Consider the following 22,349-nt stretch of genomic DNA (forward strand, 5'->3'; position numbering starts at 1 on the left):
TAGAAAAATAATGCACACCCGAGGTGTAACGGAATAAGCGGAATAACCACCTCGGGTGTGCATTATTTTTTTAATAATTCAACGGTCCGGAGTCAATTATTCCTTACATAATATATATAACGAACCGAATCAGGCTTAATCAAGATAGGTGATCTATCACTTTAACGATCCCCAAAATTAACCTCCTGGACCGGACAAATACTAATTAACGAATGATTAAACATTATATGCGTCTCTTTTTGTATATGTTTTCTAAATAAGACCGCGTGCCCATACCCAACTGTAATAGCGATTAAAGCGATCTATTCTTTAGTATTTATGTTAAAGACATTTATTTTATTACTGTTGTGGGATTAATCTTTGGGAACACTTAAATTTAATAAGCACAAAAACATATGACATAAACACGACTGTATTTTGTGTTTTACGGCTTTTTTGGAATACACCGACTCCGCTGTTGTGAGAATTACTGACTGTCTCGTTGTTCGAATTCGTGATTCCCCCCGCTCGCGTACCCCCTACAGCCTCTTGCTTACCCCAGGGGGTACGCGTACCCTAGTTAGGGAACCGCTGTCCTACGCTAAGGAAACGAGAGTTGTCATTCAGTCGCGGATAACAAACAAGTATGCAAATGAAATTATCGCGGCCGGAAAAATTATCGAGGTCATTTTTTTTATCGTGCGATTAATCGATTTATCGACTATCGCGACAGGCCTATCCAGTGCACTGCAGTATGTTTTTGGACTGTTGGAGAAAACACAGGGAGGGCATGGGAACATGCAGATCTGAGACAGAGCGTCTTTTTACATCAAACATTTTTTTTAAAATATAATGAATTAATTAAGCTAACTTTTAAATGAAATGAGAGTGTTTTGGGACCATATTTAGGGTTTAAACTATAGAAATAAGCACATATTACCATTTCTAGTGACTCTACCAAACATCCGCGAATCCTCATTCGCAACAGGTTTTGGAACGTAACCTCGCGAATGTCCGAGGTCTGACTGTATATTTCTCAGTACAAACGTAGTGTGTAATATGAAATTAAAATGTTTTTTGTGATATTTCTCAACAGTTTGGATTAGAAGAGATAAACAAATCACATAAATACCCACATGGAAAGAACCTATATGAGGATATATGCGCATATATGAAACCTATATGAAGTATATATGCATATATATGATAATATATATATGCTGCATATATGCCACATATAGGCAAAATTGAGGTGCATATATGTGCATATACAGGCCATAAAGGTCTCCTGTATTGCTTCTTTATATCCACATATAAGCCCTATATGTACATATGTCTCCTATATAGCTCATGGCAGGATCTGGTCATTTTAGCTCATATCTCACTTTGGCAACTGTCATACATGATGCCTAGCTCATATTTTCTATTATCAAGGCAATAACTAAGAACTAACTAAAAAAAAAAAATGCAAAAAACTTATGTGCGAACACGTGAAATTAGTATCACATGTAATTGGCATGTTATGGAATTTAACTATGGCAAATAAGTGAGAGGAGATGGAAAGCTATGATGTCTACACGCTTTCCTGAAACATTTACTATGCAGTTGTATTTAGAAGAACATTTCTTTTTCACGCCAACCTTCGGAGGGAGAGGGAGAAACAGAGGAAAAAGAATAAGAAATTTAATGGCAACAGTGGCACAGATGGGAGAGAAGGATGTGCCATGATCAGAAGGTCGGGGGTTTGAATCCTGGCTCCTGCAGGTGCAGACTGTCGTTGTGTGACAAGACACTTGCTAAATGTAAATAAAAAATTTAAATTACTACATTTTGGGCTTTTATTTATGTTGTCTAGCAGCTATGGATTTTAATAATTTTAGTAATAATAATTTAATAATAATTTAATAATAGGTGAACATATAGGTGAACATATATGTGCATATATGTACATATAATATAGGAAAACGGCCAATTTTATATATGTCACATATATTAAAAACCTATATCAAAACCTATATTAAAACATATATGTTTATATAGGTTATTTCCGTGTGGGTATAGTCACTCATATGTGTTAAGTAGAACTCTTGTATGTTTTTTTATACAGTAATTGCAGCAATGGACAGGGCAGACATGTTCGACCCCTATCTTGATGGTCCCAGCATGTTTACTGCTGGGGGAATGCTGGCCGCCCCTGGGACAAGCATGACACCATTCCCTGGATCTGTGGGGCTGCAAATGCCCACACCTACACCAGTGTGGAGCGTCTGGCCCCAGCAAGGGAGCGAGGCTCCCGTTCCACTCCTGCCACCAATCACCATCCCTGTTGCGACGGAACCACCCAAGAAGGGTAAACGGCGTCGCCAGAAGTGCAGAAACCCCGAGTCCTTCAGCTCGAAATACCAGAGGCTGATGGATGTTATTTATGGGACTGCACAATATTGGTCCATGGACATTGGCTTAAATTGTGCCACTCCTGAAAGTAACACTAGTACGTCAACCCACGCAAGATGTGGGGTAAAGAGGAAGTGGTGCAGGGAGGCAGAGGTCCAGGGTCAGGACAGTGAGGAAAATGGTGGCCAGAGTGGAAGTGAAGAACTGGAAAGAGCTGCCAAGCAGAGCAGGCAAATGGCTGCAGAAACTGAAGCTAGCTGGCCATCTGAGTCTCTAAACCATCCTGTGCCAGGATGTTCTACAGAGCAGCACGGGTGGAATGCTGTTCCCTCCTGTGTGGAACAGAACTGGAACCTGGAGGACCTGGAGTTGCTGAACAACATCCTCCAGCCTGATGAGAGGCCAGTCCCTGCTGCAACAACGGACTGGCCTCTAGACTCGTTTGACGGATGGGTCTCGGACCTGTTTGTGGACCCATGCTTCAAAAGTTGGGAAACCTCCTGGGACAGCCAAACACCTGAGACTGCCCATGTGCAGGATGTTTCCCAATTACCTGGACAAGTCCCTGTCTCCCAAGTCGAAGGGAGCCAGGAATCCATGGTGGAGCCCCAGATCCAGGTGCAGCAGGAGAGCTCAGGGAATACACTTGACCCCGAAGAGCTCATCCTGCAGCAGATCCTGGTTGAACTTTTTAAAAACTGTAAATAGTGTGGGGGCATTCTGAAATAAACTTTTAATAGCAAATAAGAGAGTGTTGTCTTTCAATTGTACAAGGTACTTAAAAACTTACACTCAGCTGGGTGAAGGCATGGTGCTCATACATATATGTTATCAGATGGGCATAGCATGGCCCTAGAACCTTCATCAAATAAAAATGAGATCCAACGAGTCCTCAGAAACACAGGAGTGTCTATCCTGCGTGCGAATGTGTGAGACGGAGGGAGAGCCCAGCCTTGAAACACCACAATGGATTTATCTTCTGTGCCACGCCCCCTGGTGGATCTGTACTGTCCTGTATGTGTGTCGCCTTCTCTCAGTCTCACTGCGGGTGAGTTTCCCCTGTGTGCCTACCTGAGGTCCACATTAAATTCCATGAGATGCGCCTCTGGAGGGGAGAATTGCAGCCAACCTGCACGACCGCAATTTTGGACTTTTGCTCAGCGTATTTGACTTTCACATTTCTCTAATAGCAGTCCTGTTCCTGCCTCCCCCCGCCAGAATGTTTTCAGTCCAACGCTACCTTAATCAGCTTCATATGGTCTTTAATAAGCTAATAATACATGTGGCAGGTTGAAAGCAGAGTGGGTTGGAATGAAAACATTCTGGCAGGGGCACGGGGTGCCAGGAACAGCACTGCTAACTACTATCCTAATATATTAATATAGTCACCCCTTCACATTCTTGAGGGCTAAAGGCGGAAGATCTCCATGAATGTGACAATATTCACATAATACTTGGGCCCATTATTAAAAATGCTAAATTAACGGTGCTAAAAAGTAAAAAAAATATTCACAGGTGAACTGTGAGATTGCGTGCTCATAGAAGCAGCTAACACATGAGTGAGGCTTCCCGCCGAGACGAAGACGTGGGGCGTACCCAAGCCAAGACACATATGTAGCGCCCCCTAGCTTGTCTGGCTATGTGTTGGAGTGCGCCCCCGAATCCTTTCCTTTGATATGAGATCTCTCTCTAATGTTAATCAATGCAGAAAGGGAACTAATTATTTACCACATACAAACAGGAAGTTAGTACTGATACTGCTCAAATTAATCTAACAACTGGCGATGTACAGTATAGTTTTAAATACATTCATCTCCCCCCAATATCGGTCGTATTTAATTCTTGCTTACCTTCACAGTAATATAACATTCCTTTACCCTCTTTTTAGAACAAAGATGTTACCTTTACCAATGAATTATCAACTGGGGGAAAGAAAGAACAAAAAAAATGTACAAACATCATAAAGTTTAACGGTTTACTGGAAATATGCACATAAATTAAAATGTTACTGAACAGTATTTCTCACCCCAATCAGGACAATACCCCAAATCATTACGTATACAATCTTAAAGCCGGCAGTTGTATTCTAAACTGAAATAAACCTACAATGAAAACCTGAGGTGAAATTAGGTACCCAATCGAGTCAGCGATGCAGGCCTGAGGCGAGGCTGGTGAGCGGAGAGGCCCAAATAACTGGCCGCTTCACGTCAAAGCGCCAAGGAAAAAAAACTTGCCCTGTTATGGCTGGTTGTTGGCGTCCTCACGTGAGCAGCGCTGTGGTGGCGCAGCGGAGGAAAATGGATGTCCACATCCCAAACAGGGGGGTTTTGCCGGGATCAAAGTTCGTGGTCCTGGGCGTAAAGCAGGAGGGCCGAGTAGGCTACTTGCACGCACAGTCCCTGCAAACTTCAATTAGCCAGCTAGGTTTGGCTAGCGTTCTCCGGCTCGTCGCGGTAAAAAAAAAAACTCAAAAACCACATGTAACCCTAAACAATGTGGGGAGAATGTTCTTAAGCGATACAGTTAGTGTATCTTGCTCACATTCCCCCGTCACCAATATAAAGCTGGTGTTTTACCAACTTTTCTTAACTATTCTTCTTCTTTCCGTTACTTCCCCCATCCTCATTCGCGACAGGTTTTGGAACGTAACCTCGCGAATGTCCGAGGTCTGACTGTATATTTCTCAGTACAAACGTAGTGTGTAATATGAAATTAAAATGTTTTTTGTGATATTTCTCAACAGTTTGGATTAGAAGAGATAAACAAATCACATAAATATAGTCATTCTCATATGTGTTAAGTAGAACTCTTGTATGTTTTTTATACAGTAATTGCAGCAATGGACAGGGCAGACATGTTCGACCCCTATCTTGATGGTCCCAGCATGTTTACTGCTGGGGGAATGCTGGCCGCCCCTGGGCCAAGCATGACACCATTCCCTGGATCTGTGGGGCTGCAAATGCCCACACCTACACCAGTGTGGAGCGTCTGGCCCCAGCAAGGGAGCGAGGCTCCCGTTCCACTCCTGCCACCAATCACCATCCCTGTTGCGACGGAACCACCCAAGAAGGGTAAACGGCGTCGCCAGAAGTGCAGAAACCCCGAGTCCTTCAGCTCGAAATACCAGAGGCTGATGGATGTTACTTATGGGACTGCACAATATTGGTCCATGGACATTGGCTTAAATTGTGCCACTCCTGAAAGTAACACTAGTACGTCAACCCACGCAAGATGTGGGGTAAAGAGGAAGTGGTGCAGGGAGGCAGAGGTCCAGGGTCAGGACAGTGAGGAAAATGGTGGCCAGAGTGGAAGTGAAGAACTGGAAAGAGCTGCCAAGCAGAGCAGGCAAATGGCTGCAGAAACTGAAGCTAGCCGGCCATCTGAGTCTCTAAACCATCCTGTGCCAGGATGTTCTACAGAGCAGCACGGGTGGAATGCTGTTCCCTCCTGTGTGGAACAGAACTGGAACCTGGAGGACCTGGAGTTGCTGAACAGCATCCTCCAGCCTGATGAGAGGCCAGTCCCTGCTGCAACAATGGACTGGCCTCTAGACTCGTTTGAGGGATGGGTCTCGGACCTGTTTCTGGACCCATGCTTAAATAGTTGGGAAACCTCCTGGCACAGCCAAACACCTGAGACTGCCCACGTGCAGGATGTTTCCCAATTACCTGGACAAGTCCCTGTCTCCCAAGTCGAAGGGAGCCAGGAATCCATGGTGGAGCCCCAGATCCAGGTGCAGCAGGAGAGCTCAGGGAATACACTTGACCCCGAAGAGCTCATCCTGCAGCAGATCCTGGTTGAACTTTTTAAAAACTGTAAATAGTGTGGGGGCATTCTGAAATAAAAGTTTTATAGCATGTAACAGTGTTGTCTTTTAATTGTACAACGTACTTAAAAACTTACACTCAGCTGGGTGAAGGCATGGTGCTCATACATATATGTTATCAGATGGGCATAGCATGGCCCTAGAACCTTCATCAAATAAAAATGAGATCCAACGAGTCCTCAGAAACACAGGAGTGTCTATCCTGCGTGCGAATGTGTGAGACGGAGGGAGAGCCCAGCCTTGAAACACCACAATGGATTTATCTTCTGTGCCACGCCCCCTGGTGGATCTGGAGTGTCCTGTATGTGTGTTGCCTTCTCTCAGTCTCACTGCGGATGAGTTTCCCCTGTGTGCCTACCTGAGGCCCAAATTAAATTCCATGAAAAGCGCCTCTGGAGGGGAGAATTGCAGCTAACCTGCACAACTGCAATTTGACTTTTTCACATTTCTCTAATAGCAGTCCTGTTCCTGCCTCCCCCCGCCAGAATGTTCAGTCCAACGCTACCTTAATCAGCTTCATATGGTCTTTAATAAGCTAATAATACATGTGGCAGGTTGAAAGCAGAGTGGGTTGGAATGAAAACATTCTGGCAGGGGCACCGGGTGCCAGGAACAGCACTGCTAACTACTATCCTAATATATTAATATAGTCACCCCTTCACATTCTTGAGGGCTAAAGGCGGAAGATCTCCATGAATGTGACAATATCCACATAATACTTGGGCCCATTATATATGCTAAATTAACGGTGCTAAAAAGTAAAAAAAAATATTCACAGGTGAACTGTGAGATTGCGTGCTCATAGAAGCAGCTAACACATGAGTGAGGCTTCCCGCCGAGACGAAGACGTGGGGCGTACCCAAGCCAAGTCACATATGTAGCGCCCCCTAGCTTGTCTGGCTATGTGTTGGAGTGCGCCCCCGAATCCTTTACTTTGATATGAGATCTCTCTCTAATGTTAATCAATGCAGAAAGGGAACTAATTATTTACCACATACAAACAGGAAGTTAGTACTGATACTGCTCAAATTAATCTAACAACTGGCGATGTACAGTATAGTTTTAAATACATTCATCTCCCCCCAATATCGGTCGTATTTAATTCTTGCTTACCTTCACAGTAATATAACATTCCTTTACCCTCTTTTTAGAACAAAGATGTTACCTTTACCAATGAATTATCAACAGGGGGAAAGAAAGAACAAAAAAAATGTACAAACATCATAAAGTTTAACGGTTTACTGGAAATATGCACATAAATTAAAATGTTACTGAACAGTATTTCTCACCCCAATCAGGACAATACCCCAAATCATTACGTATACAATCTTAAAGCCGGCAGTTGTATTCTAAACTGAAATAAACCTACAATGAAAACCTGAGGTGAAATTAGGTACCCAATCGAGTCAGCGATGCAGGCCTGAGGCGAGGCTGGTGAGCGGAGAGGCCCAAATAACTGGCCGCTTCACGTCAAAGCGCCAAGGAAAAAAAACTTGCCCTGTTATGGCTGGTTGTCGGCGTCCTCACGTGAGCAGCGCTGTGGTGGCGCAGCGGAGGAAAATGGATGTCCACATCCCAAACAGGGGGGTTTTGCCGGGATCAAAGTTCGTGGTCCTGGGCGTAAAGCAGGAAGGCCGAGTAGGCTACTTGCCTGCACAGTCCCTGCAAACTTCAATTAGCCAGCTAGGTTTGGCTAGCGTTCTCCGGCTCGTCGCGGTAAAAAAAAAACTCAAACACCACATGTAACCCTAAACAATGTGGGGAGAATGTTCTTAAGCGATACAGTTAGTGTATCTTGCTCACATTCCCCCGTCACCAATATAAAGCTGGTGTTTTACCAACTTTTCTTAACTATTCTTCTTCTTTCCGTTACTTCCCCCATCCTCATTCGCGACAGGTTTTGGAACGTAACCTCGCGAATGTCCGAGGTCTGACTGTATATTTCTCAGTACAAATGTAGTGTGTAATATGAAATTAAAATGTTTTTTTGTGATATTCCTCAACAGTTTGGTTTAGAAGAGATAAACAAATCACATAAATATAGTCATTCTCATATGTGTTAAGGAGAACTCTTGTATGTTTTTTATACAGTAATTGCAGCAATGGACAGGGCAGACATGTTCGCCCCCTTTCTTGATGGTCCCAGCATGTTTACTGCTGGGGGAATGCTGGCCGCCCCTGGGCCAAGCATGACACCATTTGCTGGATCTGTGGGGCTGCAAATGCCCACACCTACACCAGTGTGGAGCGTATGGCCCCAGCAAGGGAGCGAGGGTCCCGTTCCACTCCTGCCACCAATCACCATCCCTGTTGCGACGGAACCACCCAAGAAGGGTAAACGGCGTCGCCAGAAGTGCAGAAACCCCGAGTCCTTCAGCTCGAAATATCAGAGGCTGATGGATGTAACCTATGGGACTGCACAATATTGGTCCATGGACATTGGTTTAAAATTGTGCCACTCCTGAAAGTAACACTAGTACGTCAACCCACGCAAGATGTGGGGTAAAGAGGAAGTGGTGCAGGGAGGCAGAGGTCCAGGGTCAGGGTAGTGAGGAAAATGGTGGCCAGAGTGGAAGTGAAGAAATGGAAAGAGCTGCCAAGCAGAGCAGGCAAATGGCTGCAGAAACTGAAGCTAGCCGGCCATGCCAGGATGTTCCAGTGCCAGGATGTTCTACAGAGCAGCACGGGTGGAATGCTGTTCCCTCCTGTGTGGAACAGGACTGGAACCTGGAGGACCTGGAGTTGCTGAACAGCATCCTCCAGCCTGATGAGGCCAGTCCCTGCTGCAACAACGGACTGGCCTCTAGACTCGTTTGAGGGATGGGTCTCGGACCAGTTGCTGGACCCATGCTTCAAAAGTTGGGAAACACTTGAGACTGCCCATGTGCAGGATGGACATGGACAAGTCCCTGTCTCCCAAGTTGAAGGGAGCCAGGAATCCATGGTGGAGCCCCTGATCCAGGTGCAGCAGGAGAGCTCAGGGAATAAACTTGACCCCGAAGAGCTCATCCTGCAGCAGATCCTCGTTGAACTTTTTAAAAACTGTAAATAGTGTGGGGGCATTCTGAAATAAACTTTTAATAGCAAATAAGAGAGTGTTGTCTTTTAATTGTACAAGGTACTTAAAAACTTACACTCAGCTGGGTGAAGGCATGGTGCTCATACATATATGTTATCAGATGGGCATAGCATGGCCCTAGAACCTTCATCAAATAAAAATGAGATCCAACGAGTCCTCAGAAACACAGGAGTGTCTATCCTGCGTGCGAATGTGTGAGACGGAGGGAGAGCCCAGCCTTGAAACACCACAATGGATTTATCTTCTGTGCCACGCCCCCTGGTGGATCTGGAGTGTCCTGTATGTGTGTCGCCTTCTCTCAGTCTCACTGCAGGTGAGTTTCCCCTGTGTGCGTGCTACCTGAGGTCCACATTAAATTCCATGAGATGCGCCTCTGGAGGGGAGAATTGCAGCCAACCTGCACGACCGCAATTTTGGACTTTTGCTCAGCGTATTTGACATTTTCACATTTCTCTAATAGCAGTCCTGTTCCTGCCTCCCCCCGCCAGAATGTTTTCAGTCCAACGCTACCTTAATCAGCTTCATATGGTCTTTAATAAGCTAATAATACATGTGGCAGGTTGAAAGCAGAGTGGGTTGGAATGAAAACATTCTGGCAGGGGCACGGGGTGCCAGGAACAGCACTGCTAACTACTATCCTAATATATTAATATAGTCACCCCTTCACATTCTTGAGGGCTAAAGGCGGAAGATCTCCATGAATGTGACAATATCCACATAATACTTGGGCCCATTATATATGCTAAATTAACGGTGCTAAAAAGTAAAAAAAAATATTCACAGGTGGACTGTGAGATTGCGTGCTCATAGAAGCAGCTAACACATGAGTGAGGCTTCCCGCCGAGACGAAGACGTGGGGCGTACCCAAGCCAAGACACATATGTAGCGCCCCCTAGCTTGTCTGGCTATGTGTTGGAGTGCGCCCCCGAATCCTTTCCTTTGATATGAGATCTCTCTCTAATGTTAATCAATGCAGAAAGGGAACTAATTATTTACCACATACAAACAGGAAGTTAGTACTGATACTGCTCAAATTAATCTAACAACTGGCGATGTACAGTATAGTTTTAAATACATTCATCTCCCCCCAATATCGGTCGTATTTAATTCTTGCTTACCTTCACAGTAATATAACATTCCTTTACCCTCTTTTTAGAACAAAGATGTTACCTTTACCAATGAATTATCAACAGGGGGAAAGAAAGAACAAAAAAAATGTACAAACATCATAAAGTTTAACGGTTTACTGGAAATATGCACATAAATTAAAATGTTACTGAACAGTATTTCTCACCCCAATCAGGACAATACCCCAAATCATTACGTATACAATCTTAAAGCCGGCAGTTGTATTCTAAACTGAAATAAACCTACAATGAAAACCTGAGGTGAAATTAGGTACCCAATCGAGTCAGCGATGCAGGCCTGAGGCGAGGCTGGTGAGCGGAGAGGCCCAAATAACTGGCCGCTTCACGTCAAAGCGCCAAGGAAAAAAAACTTGCCCTGTTATGGCTGGTTGTCGGCGTCCTCACATGAGCAGCGCTGTGGTGGCGCAGCGGAGGAAAATGGATGTCCACATCCCAAACAGGGGGGTTTTGCCGGGATCAAAGTTCGTGGTCCTGGGCGTAAAGCAGGAGGACCGAGTCCCGCGGGACCCCGCTCCCAATGCAGGGCTCTACCTGGGAGTACAGCAACGGGGCAGGTGTGTCGCCTCAATCCTGAAGTGCCAGATTTGTGCCCGTTGTGCACTATCGCTTTGCCGCACTTCACACAACACACAAAGTTCAGCTCTTTACCCTCTTTGTTTGTTACAATTTTAAAGTTTTTCCATATCTCCGATTTCCCCAATTTTAGTTTTGTTTTATATTCTCCCTTTGTAATTTTATTAACAACATCAGCTGCATCCTCCATCCTGCTAAGCTAACAATTTTGGGACCCGCTATCTCTGTTGCGCCCGCTCCCGCCCGCTCCCGCCCACGACAATCTAAAACCCGCCCAATCCCGTGAGATTTGCGTTGGGTCCCGCGGGACCCGCGGGATCCCGCTCCCAATGCAGGTCTCTACTGCAAACTTCAATTAGCCAGCTAGGTTTGGCTAGCGTTCTCCGGCTCGTCGCGGTAAAAAAAAAACTCAAACACCACATGTAACCCTAAACAATGTGGGGAGAATGTTCTTAAGCGATACAGTTAGTGTATCTTGCTCACATTCCCCCGTCACCAATATAAAGCTGGTGTTTTACCAACTTTTCTTAACTATTCTTCTTCTTTCCGTTACTTCCACCCCCTCCCGGCCATCTTCTCCCTCGCCTCCCTCTCGCTGATTGGATTGTTCCTTCAGGTAGTTTTTTCTTTTTCTTTTTTCTTAAAGTAACTAAATTCTTATTACATATAAAGAGAAATTACACTTTTTAAACATCAAATTAAATACATCAACATTTGAAATTAAACACCCAAATTTCCCATAGGGCTACACATATATCCCATGGTATTTTTCTTTTTTCTTTTTTTTAACCAAAAATTACTTTTAGTATGAAAGATATACTATGCACTTACACAAACAAATAATAAATGACACAGATATATGATATGTCATTCAAATCATTTTCCGCATTGTTTATATTTTTTTGGCCTCCTCATCATCTGTGAGGTATTGTGGTCCTTCGGCATGCTCCCAAAATATTCCCATTTAATTTATCACAGCCAACTAAAGAATAAACTGAAAAATGTAAAATTTGCCACCTTAGAGGGACGACTATCCTCTTTTTTCCTCACTTCATTTGATGTTTTCTTTACACTAAATCACTGAAGAACAGTGGGTTTGTGTTGTGATCAGTGTGCCTGGTTGTAAGAATGTCAAACCTTAATGGGATCCTGAAATCACAGGTTGATGCCCCCCCATATGTTTCATGTCCACCCATCCATGCATTTTCTGTATCCACTTGTCCAATTCAGGGTCACATGGGGTCTGGAAACTATGCCAGTAGCATAGGTGGTTGCAAAGAAGGGAATAACCTAGGATGCAGTGTCAACCCACAGCAGGAATCTTACACTATTCATGCATATGGACAATTTGGCAGAGGTGTGGACTCGAGTCACATGACTTGGACTCGAGTCACAATTTTAATGACTTTGGTCTCGACTTGGCACTCGACTCGGACTTTAACACCAATGACTCGTGACTTCACTTGAACTTGAACCTTTTGACTTGAAAAGACTTGATACACCAATTGACCTTACACCAAACAAAAAGTTTATTTTAAAAACGAATACATTCCTTGAATTAATTAACGTTAACTGTATTCATTTCCAGCCAGTTTATACGAACTCCCCAGAATCCCCAGCTCACAACACAACATCCAATCAACTTGCAGAAGCGAAGCATGAAGTAACGTGATTTTGCAGAGCGCCAGTCTGACAAAAATGATACCTAGGGTTATTTCATTTGCTTTCACAAATTATGAGGTGGTCAACAAGAAACGAACTGCAGTATGCAAAACATGCGGGTCAAAAATTACAGACAGAGAGGCTACAACATCCAACTTCGTTCGACATCTGAAGTTACACAAAGAAAGGTAAGTCGAGGCTAATGTATAATGACTATAATGTCTAGTTAATATTAGCCTAATGGCTTGGCGAATTCTAGCTTGCTAGTTACATCATGTGGCTGGAAAGTCATTTTGCATACATTGAAAAAAGTATTACGGGTTCCCACACAGATGTAAGTCCGAAATAAGATGACAAATCTACTTTTAATCAGACAGCTAGCACTACAATGTGCTAACCTCGATCGCAACAGTGAAATCGCACGGTAACCTAACGTTACCGTTACTCCCGTCATTGAAATAGTTTAATTTACACTGATTACTGTGTAAACGGTTTATCTGTGTTTTGAGCCTGAGCCGAGACACAGTCATTGCACCCAAGACATACACAGCTGGCAGATGGTAGCGCCATAATCAGGTCTTAAAAAAAATCAACTTGAATGATCAGAATTGACTATATTGTATATGTGTTATACTATTGTATATATGATCAGATATTATGGTGTTACCTGGTGTTATTTTAAAAGCAGATTTGTACTGTACATATGTATATATATATATATTCCCTTTATTATATACATAATTTATTCATTCATTCATTTAAAATCTCAAATGTTTTCCTGGATCTGATCTTGCATGATGCTGCAGAGACTGAGCCGCCCGTGTCTGTTGTTGATGAGGAAGAGCAAGATGAACTTGGGCAAGGGGAAGGGCTGTTTGCTGCATACCATATGAGGCAGAAGAAGAGTGTTGGTACCACTCCAGCACAACAGCTAAGTCACTACCTTGACATATCTGAAGGTCAGAATGCCCTTTCATTCTGGGCAATGAACAAAAAAGCTCTTCCTTCACTGTTCCGAGTGGCCATAAGGGTCTTGGCAGTGCCTGCCTCCAGTGCTCCAGTGGAGCGAGTTTTCAGCTACAGTGGCATCATACTATGGCCCCATCGTGCACAAATGACTGACAGACTTTTTTCCAATTTGGTCTTTTGCAAATGTAATCCTTAAAAGGGCTCTAGGATAACAAAAAAGCACAATCCTACAGATGATTAAAACTGTTCATGCATTTGTTCTGTTTATGCATCTGTTGTATTTACCTCTCTCTCTCTTTCTATCACACACACATTCACCACACACACACATTCACATATAGTACAGCACATGTAAAGTAGGTCGACAACTTTAGAAATATATATTCTAGAAAGCATCTGTTGTTTTTTACATTTTAATTTAATTTCCACATAAAACATGCAGCTACATACAGTATAATGTCACTTTAACAGTAGTCGTACAGAAAACGTATTTTATTTAATAAACATTGGTTCAGTATGAGATGAGGTTGGGTATTGTAAAAAAGGACAGTAACAAAAATAATGCTGTTGTACTGGGTTAATATTTACTGTGAAATGCAATGTCAGCACTCCTTTTTTTCTCTGATTAAGTTCAGTTGCACTTGCTGCTGTCCAATAAATACACCTTTTTAGAAGCATTTATAATTTCTGAAAATTATTTATTATTACCTAGTAATAAAATAACATATTTGGTCAAATGACTTGTTCAGGACTCGAAATTCAAAGTTTAGGACTTGGGACTTGACTCGGGACTTGCATGTCTTGACTTGGGACTTAACTCGAGACTTAAGTGAAAGGACTTGAGACTTACTTGTGACTTGCAAAACAATGACTTGGTCCCACCTCTGCAATTTGGTAACTCCAGTGCACTGCAGTATGTTTTTGGACTGTTGGAGAAAACATTAGGGAGGGCATGGGAACATGCAGATCTGAGACAGAGCGTCTTTTTACATCAAACATTTTTTTAAAATATAATGAATTAATTAAGCTAACTTTTAAATGAAATGAGAGTGTTTTGGGACCATATTTAGGGTTTAAACTATAGAAATAAGCACATATTACCATTTCTAGTGACTCTACCAAACATCCGCGAATCCTCATTCGCAACAGGTTTTGGAACGTAACCTCGCGAATGTCCGAGGTCTGACTGTATATTTCTCAGTACAAACGTAGTGTGTAATATGAAATTAAAATGTTTTTTGTGATATTTCTCAACAGTTTGGATTAGAAGAGATAAACAAATCACATAAATATAGTCACTCATATGTGTTAAGTAGAACTCTTGTATGTTTTTTATACAGTAATTGCAGCAATGGACAGGGCAGACATGTTCGACCCCTATCTTGATGGTCCCAGCATGTTTACTGCTGGGGGAATGCTGGCCGCCCCTGGGCCAAGCATGACACCATTCCCTGGATCTGTGGGGCTGCAAATGCCCACACCTACACCAGTGTGGAGCGTCTGGCCCCAGCAAGGGAGCGAGGCTCCCGTTCCACTCCTGCCACCAATCACCATCCCTGTTGCGACGGAACCACCCAAGAAGGGTAAACGGCGTCGCCAGAAGTGCAGAAACCCCGAGTCCTTCAGCTCGAAATATCAGAGGCTGATGGATGTAACCTATGGGACTGCACAATATTGGTCCATGGACATTGGTTTAAATTGTGCCACTCCTGAAAGTAACACTAGTACGTCAACCCACGCAAGATGTGGGGTAAAGAGGAAGTGGTGCAGGGAGGCAGAGGTCCAGGGTCAGGGTAGTGAGGAAAATGGTGGCCAGAGTGGAAGTGAAGAAATGGAAAGAGCTGCCAAGCAGAGCAGGCAAATGGCTGCAGATACTGAAGCTAGCCGGCCATGCCAGGATGTTCCAGTGCCAGGATGTTCTACAGAGCAGCACGGGTGGAATGCTGTTCCCTCCTGTGTGGAACAGGACTGGAACCTGGAGGACCTGGAGTTGCTGAACAGCATCCTCCAACCTGATGAGAGGCCAGTCCCTGCTGCAACAACGGACTGGCCTCTAGACTCGTTTGAGGGATGGGTCTCGGACCAGTTGCTGGACCCATGCTTCAAAAGTTGGGAAACACTTGAGACTGCCCATGTGCAGGATGGACATGGACAAGTCCCTGTCTCCCAAGTTGAAGGGAGCCAGGAATCCATGGTGGAGCCCCTGATCCAGGTGCAGCAGGAGAGCTCAGGGAATAAACTTGACCCCGAAGAGCTCATCCTGCAGCAGATCCTCGTTGAACTTTTTAAAAACTGTAAATAGTGTGGGGGCATTCTGAAATAAACTTTTAATAGCAAATAAGAGAGTGTTGTCTTTTAATTGTACAAGGTACTTAAAAACTTACACTCAGCTGGGTGAAGGCATGGTGCTCATACATATATGTTATCAGATGGGCATAGCATGGCCCTAGAACCTTCATCAAATAAAAATGAGATCCAACGAGTCCTCTGTCACGCCCCGCTCCGTCCGCTCCCGATGTGTGCCACGCCCACCTCGTTACCTCGTGTTCAGCCCTAATTGTGCTTGCCTGTGTCCTGTTAAGTCTAGCTTGTCTTGTGTATTTAGTCCTCGTCTGAGTCAGTCTTCCCCAGATTAGTCATTGTAGTGTCATGCGTTGGTCCTGTTTCCTTGTCTGTCAGCCTGTAATAAACCCCGTTTGCCCGTCAGTCCGGCTCCATTCGCCTGCTTCCCTGCTCGCCTTAAGCCGAACGTGACAGAATGACTAATCTCCACGACAACACGACGCGGGAGACCGAGCACCACCGGCTCGGTCTCCTGCAAGATTTCGTGTATTGGCGATCCCAGCCCGAGGTCCTGGAGGATCCGGTAGCCCTGGAGCTGGCCACCCGGGGCGCGGACCTCCTCAAGGAAGAGCGCCCGCCCGGACAACAGTACCCGCTGCAGAGGGCACGTAAGTGCCTTCGCCGCCTGAGCCAGCGCTTGGTTAGCAGCCGGGAGAAGCGGAGCAGAGAGCTGGCGGAAGCAACTCCAACGCTCTACCTAGGAGCCTGCTCTCTGCTCCCCGCCTGGGAGGACACCGCCGCAACCAACCTGGCTAGCTTCCCGCCGGAGAAGCCGCCTCCCTTAGAAGCGTACTTCTACCGGCCGGAGCGTCTGGGACACGGAGGAATACGCGCCGTGAGAGACGCTATTCCCCGGGTGCCGAGAGCCCTTAAAGGAACAGCGCCAACACGCTCGGCATCCCTCCTGCCTGCTCCGGACCTGTATGATCCGGATCTGCCCGCGGCTGCACTGCCTGCTGCTGCCGCCGATCTGCCCACGGCTGCACCGCCTGCTGCTGCTGCCGCCGCCGATCTGCCCGCGGCACCACCTGCTGCAGCTGCCGTCGCTCTGCCCGCGGCACCTCCTGCTGCAGCTTCCGCCGCTTTGCCAGCGGCTCCGCCGGTCCTGCCTGACCCGCTGGCCCTGCTTGTCCTGCCTGCTCCGGACCTGCATGCTCCGGACCTGCCCGCGGCTGCGCTGCCTCCTGCTACCACCGATCTGCCCGCGGCTGCGCTGCCTGCTGCAGCCGGCGATCTGCCCGCGGCACCGCCTGCTGCTGATGCCGCCGCTCTGCCCGCGGCACCGCCTGCTGCTGATGCCGCCGCTCTGCCCGCGGCACCGCCTGCTGCTGATGCCGCCGCTCTGCCCGCGGCAACGCCTGCTGCGGCGCTGCATGCTGCCGCCGCCGATCTGCCCGCGGCTGCGCTGCCTGCTGCCGCCGCCGACCTGCCCGCGGCTGCGCTGCCTTCTGCCGCCGCCGATCTGCCCGCGGCTGCGCTGCCTGCTGCCGCTGCCGCCGATCTGCCCGCGGCTGCGCTGCCTGCTGCCGCCACCGATCTGCCCGCGGCTGCGCGGCCTGCTGCCGCCGCCGATCTGCCCGCGGCTGCGCTGCCTGCTGCCGCCGCCGAACTGCCCGCGGCACCGCCTGCTGCTACGCCGCCTGCTGCTGCCGCCGCCGCGAAACCAGCAGCACCGCCTGACCCACCTGTCCCGCTTGACCCGCCTGTCCTGCCTGCTACAGCTGCCGCCGCTTTGCCCGCGGCACCGCCTGCTGCAGCTTCCGCCGCTTTGTCAGCGGATCCGCCTGTCCTGCTTGACCCGCCTGTCCTGCCTGCAGTCCCTGCAGCTGCCACCACTCTGGCTGCGGCGCCCGCCGAAACGCCACCTGTTGGCCGCGTGGTGGTGGCGGCCCCTGCTGGCCCCGTGACGGAGGCGCCCCCTGCTGGCCACGTGACGGAGGCGCACGTCATGCCGGCACCTGAACTGCCTGTTTCGCCTGTCCTGCCGGCTCCTAAACTGCCGGTTTCGCCTGTCCTGCCGGCTCCTGACCTACCGGTTTCGCCTGTCCTGCCGGCTCCTGACCTGCCGGTCTTGCCTGTCCTGCCGGCACCTGAACTGCCCGTCTTGCCTGCCCTGCCGGCACCTGAACTACCCGCCTTGCCTGTCCTGCCCGGCCAGCCCTGCTCCTGCTCGCCTGTTCTGCAGGCGCCTAAACTGCCTGAGGTGGCCGCGGTTGCGCCCCCTGCTGGCTGCATGATGGTGGCGCCCGCCGAGGCGCCCCCTGCTGGCTGCGTGCTGGTGGCGTCCGCCGAGGCGCCTGCAGTGGCCCCAGCTCTGCCTGCAGCGGCCCCTGCTGGTCGCGTGCTGGCGGCGCCCGCTGAGGCGCCCCCTGCTGACCGTATGCCCGAGGCGCCCTTACACCGGCAAGGCCGACGCCCCCCAGGACCCCGCCTGTCAGTGTCCCGAAAGGGACGGGGCCATAGGCGTGGGGCCCGGTTCCCGCCCGCCCTGCCCCCTGGCTCGCCCTTGCTCGCCTTGGCTGGGGCTCCGGGGCCACCTACGGTTCCTCCGGCTCGGGGTCGGCGGTCGCCTTCGGGTCCCCCCCTGGATCCGCGGTGCCGGTCCTCGGTCCCTCCTCCGGCTCCATGTCGGTCGCCTCCGGGCCCCCCTGCTCCGGCTGGGCGTCGGACGGCGCCTTCGCCGGCTCCGGCTGCGCCTCCGCCTGCCGCGGCTTCCCCCTTCTGCCTGCCTGCACTGGTGTTCCCTCCTGCTCCCTCCGTGTCCCCTCCGTCACTCCCTCGTCCCGTTCCCTTGGCCCCTGGGTGGTCCCCTCCTGCTCCCTCCTCCCTCTCCCCTGCGGCCCCTCCGGCCGCTGCCCGTCGCCCGCTTGGGCTCCCTCGTGCTCCCCTTGTTCCTCCTCCCTTTCCGTGTGTCCCGCCTGTCTCTGCTCCTCGTCCCTCTCTGGCTCCTTCGTTCACTCCTGGCCCTTTTGTTCCGCCTGTCTCCCCTTCTGTGTCTCCCTTCCTTGTCTGCCTGTCCGCTTTCCCTGTTCTTTGTCGGGTTTTGTCCTTCGTCTCGTCCCTGTTCCTGTTTTGTGTCTCGGTCTTGTTCCCTGTTTTGGGTTGATGTTTTGCTTTGTCTTCCAGGTCCTGTTCCCCAGTTCCGTCTCGTCCGTCGCCTCCTCTCGGGCGCGCCCGGTGTGCGCGCCTTTGGGGGGGGGTTATGTCACGCCCCGCTCCGTCCGCTCCCGATGTGTGCCACGCCCACCTCGTTACCTCGTGTTCAGCCCTAATTGTGCTTGCCTGTGTCCTGTTAAGTCTAGCTTGTCTTGTGTATTTAGTCCTCGTCTGAGTCAGTCTTCCCCAGATTAGTCATTGTAGTGTCATGCGTTGGTCCTGTTTCCTTGTCTGTCAGCCTGTAATAAACCCCGTTTGCCCGTCAGTCCGGCTCCATTCGCCTGCTTCCCTGCTCGCCTTAAGCCGAACGTGACATCCTCAGAAACACAGGAGTGTCTATCCTGCGAGCGAATGTGTGAGACGGAGGGAGAGCCCAGCCTTGAAACACCACAATGGATTTATCTTCTGTGCCACGCCCCCTGGTGGATCTGGAGTGTCCTGTATGTGTGTCGCCTTCTCTCAGTCTCACTGCAGGTGAGTTTCCCCTGTGTGCGTGCTACCTGAGGTCCACATTAAATTCCATGAAAAGGGCCTCTGGAGGGGAGAATTGCAGCCAACCTGCACGACCGCAATTTTGGACTTTTGCTCAGCGTATTTGACTTTTTCACATTTCTCTAATAGCAGTCCTGTTCCTGCCTCCCCCCGCCAGAATGTTTTCAGTCCAACGCTACCTTAATCAGCTTCATATGGTCTTTAATAAGCTAATAATACATGTGGCAGGTTGAAAGCAGAGTGGGTTGGAATGAAAACATTCTGGCAGGGGCACGGGGTGCCAGGAACAGCACTGCTAACTACTATCCTAATATATTAATATAGTCACCCCTTCACATTCTTGAGGGCTAAAGGCGGAAGATCTCCATGAATGTGACAATATCCACATAATACTTGGGCCCATTATATATGCTAAATTAACGGTGCTAAAAAGTAAAAAAAAATATTCACAGGTGGACTGTGAGATTGCGTGCTCATAGAAGCAGCTAACACATGAGTGAGGCTTCCCGCCGAGACGAAGACGTGGGGCGTACCCAAGCCAAGACACATATGTAGCGCCCCCTAGCTTGTCTGGCTATGTGTTGGAGTGCGCCCCCGAATCCTTTCCTTTGATATGAGATCTCTCTCTAATGTTAATCAATGCAGAAAGGGAACTAATTATTTACCACATACAAACAGGAAGTTAGTACTGATACTGCTCAAATTAATCTAACAACTGGCGATGTACAGTATAGTTTTAAATACATTCATCTCCCCCCAATATCGGTCGTATTTAATTCTTGCTTACCTTCACAGTAATATAACATTCCTTTACCCTCTTTTTAGAACAAAGATGTTACCTTTACCAATGAATTATCAACAGGGGGAAAGAAAGAACAAAAAAAATGTACAAACATCATAAAGTTTAACGGTTTACTGGAAATATGCACATAAATTAAAATGTTACTGAACAGTATTTCTCACCCCAATCAGGACAATACCCCAAATCATTACGTATACAATCTTAAAGCCGGCAGTTGTATTCTAAACTGAAATAAACCTACAATGAAAACCTGAGGTGAAATTAGGTACCCAATCGAGTCAGCGATGCAGGCCTGAGGCGAGGCTGGTGAGCGGAGAGGCCCAAATAACTGGCCGCTTCACGTCAAAGCGCCAAGGAAAAAAAACTTGCCCTGTTATGGCTGGTTGTTGGCGTCCTCACGTGAGCAGCGCTGTGGTGGCGCAGCGGAGGAAAATGGATGTCCACATCCCAAACAGGGGGGTTTTGCCGGGATCAAAGTTCGTGGTCCTGGGCGTAAAGCAGGAAGGCCGAGTAGGCTACTTGCCTGCACAGTCCCTGCAAACTTCAATTAGCCAGCTAGGTTTGGCTAGCGTTCTCCGGCTCGTCGCGGTAAAAAAAAAACTCAAACACCACATGTAACCCTAAACAATGTGGGGAGAATGTTCTTAAGCGATACAGTTAGTGTATCTTGCTCACATTCCCCCGTCACCAATATAAAGCTGGTGTTTTACCAACTTTTCTTAACTATTCTTCTTCTTTCCGTTACTTCCCCCCCCGGTCATCTTCTCCCTCGCCTCCCTCTCGCTGATTGGATTGTTCCTCCAGGTAGTTTTTTCTTTTTGTTTTTTCTTAAAGTAACTAAATTCTTATTACATATAAAGAAAAATTACACTTTTTAAACATCAACTTAAATACATAAACATTTGAAATTAACCACCCAAATTTCCCATAGGGCTACACATATATCCCATGGTATTTTTCTTTTTTTTTTTAACCAAAAATTACTTTTAGTACGAAAGATATACTATGCACCTACACAAACAAATAATAAATGACACAGATATATGATATGTCATTCAAATCATTTTCCGCATTGTTTATATTTTTTTGGCCTCATCATCTGTGAGGTATTGTGGTCCTTCGGCATGCTCCCAAAATATTCCCATTTATTTTATCACAGCCAACTGAAGAATAAACTGAAAAATGTAAAATTTGCCACCTTAGAGGAACGACTATCCTCTTATTTCCTCACTTCATTTGATGTTTTCTTTACACTAAATCACTGAAAAACAGTGGGTTTGTGCTGTGATCAGTGTGCTTGGTTGTAAGAATGTCAAACCTTAATGGGATCCTGAAATCACAGGTTGATGCCCCCCCATATGTTTCATGTCCTCCCATCCATGCATTTTCTGTATCCACTTGTCCTATTTAGGGTCACAGGGGTCTGGAAACTATGCCAGTAGCATAGATGGTTGCAAAGAAGGGAATAACCTAGGATGCAGTGTCAACCCACAGCAGGAATCTTACACTATTCATGCATATGGACAATTTGGTAACTCCAGTGCACTGCAGTATGTTTTTGGACTGTTGGAGAAGACACAGGGAGGGCATGGGAACATGCAGATCTGAGACAGAGCGTCTTTTTACATCAAACATTTTTTTTAAATACAATGCATTAATTAAGCTAACTTTTAAATGAAATGAGAGTGTTTTGGGACCATATTTAGGGTTTAAACTATAGAAATAAGCACATATTACCATTTCTAGTGACTCTACCAAACATCCGCGAATCCTCATTCGCAACAGGTTTTGGAACGTAACCTCGCGAATGTCCGAGGTCTGACTGTATATTTCTCAGTAGAAACGTAGTGTGTAATATGAAATTAAATTTTTTTTTTGTGATATTCCTCAACAGTTTGGATTAGAAGAGATAAACAAATCACATAA

This window comes from Paramormyrops kingsleyae, chromosome 13 (assembly GCF_048594095.1).
Source record: "Paramormyrops kingsleyae isolate MSU_618 chromosome 13, PKINGS_0.4, whole genome shotgun sequence".
Taxonomy (NCBI): Eukaryota; Metazoa; Chordata; class Actinopteri; order Osteoglossiformes; family Mormyridae; genus Paramormyrops; species Paramormyrops kingsleyae.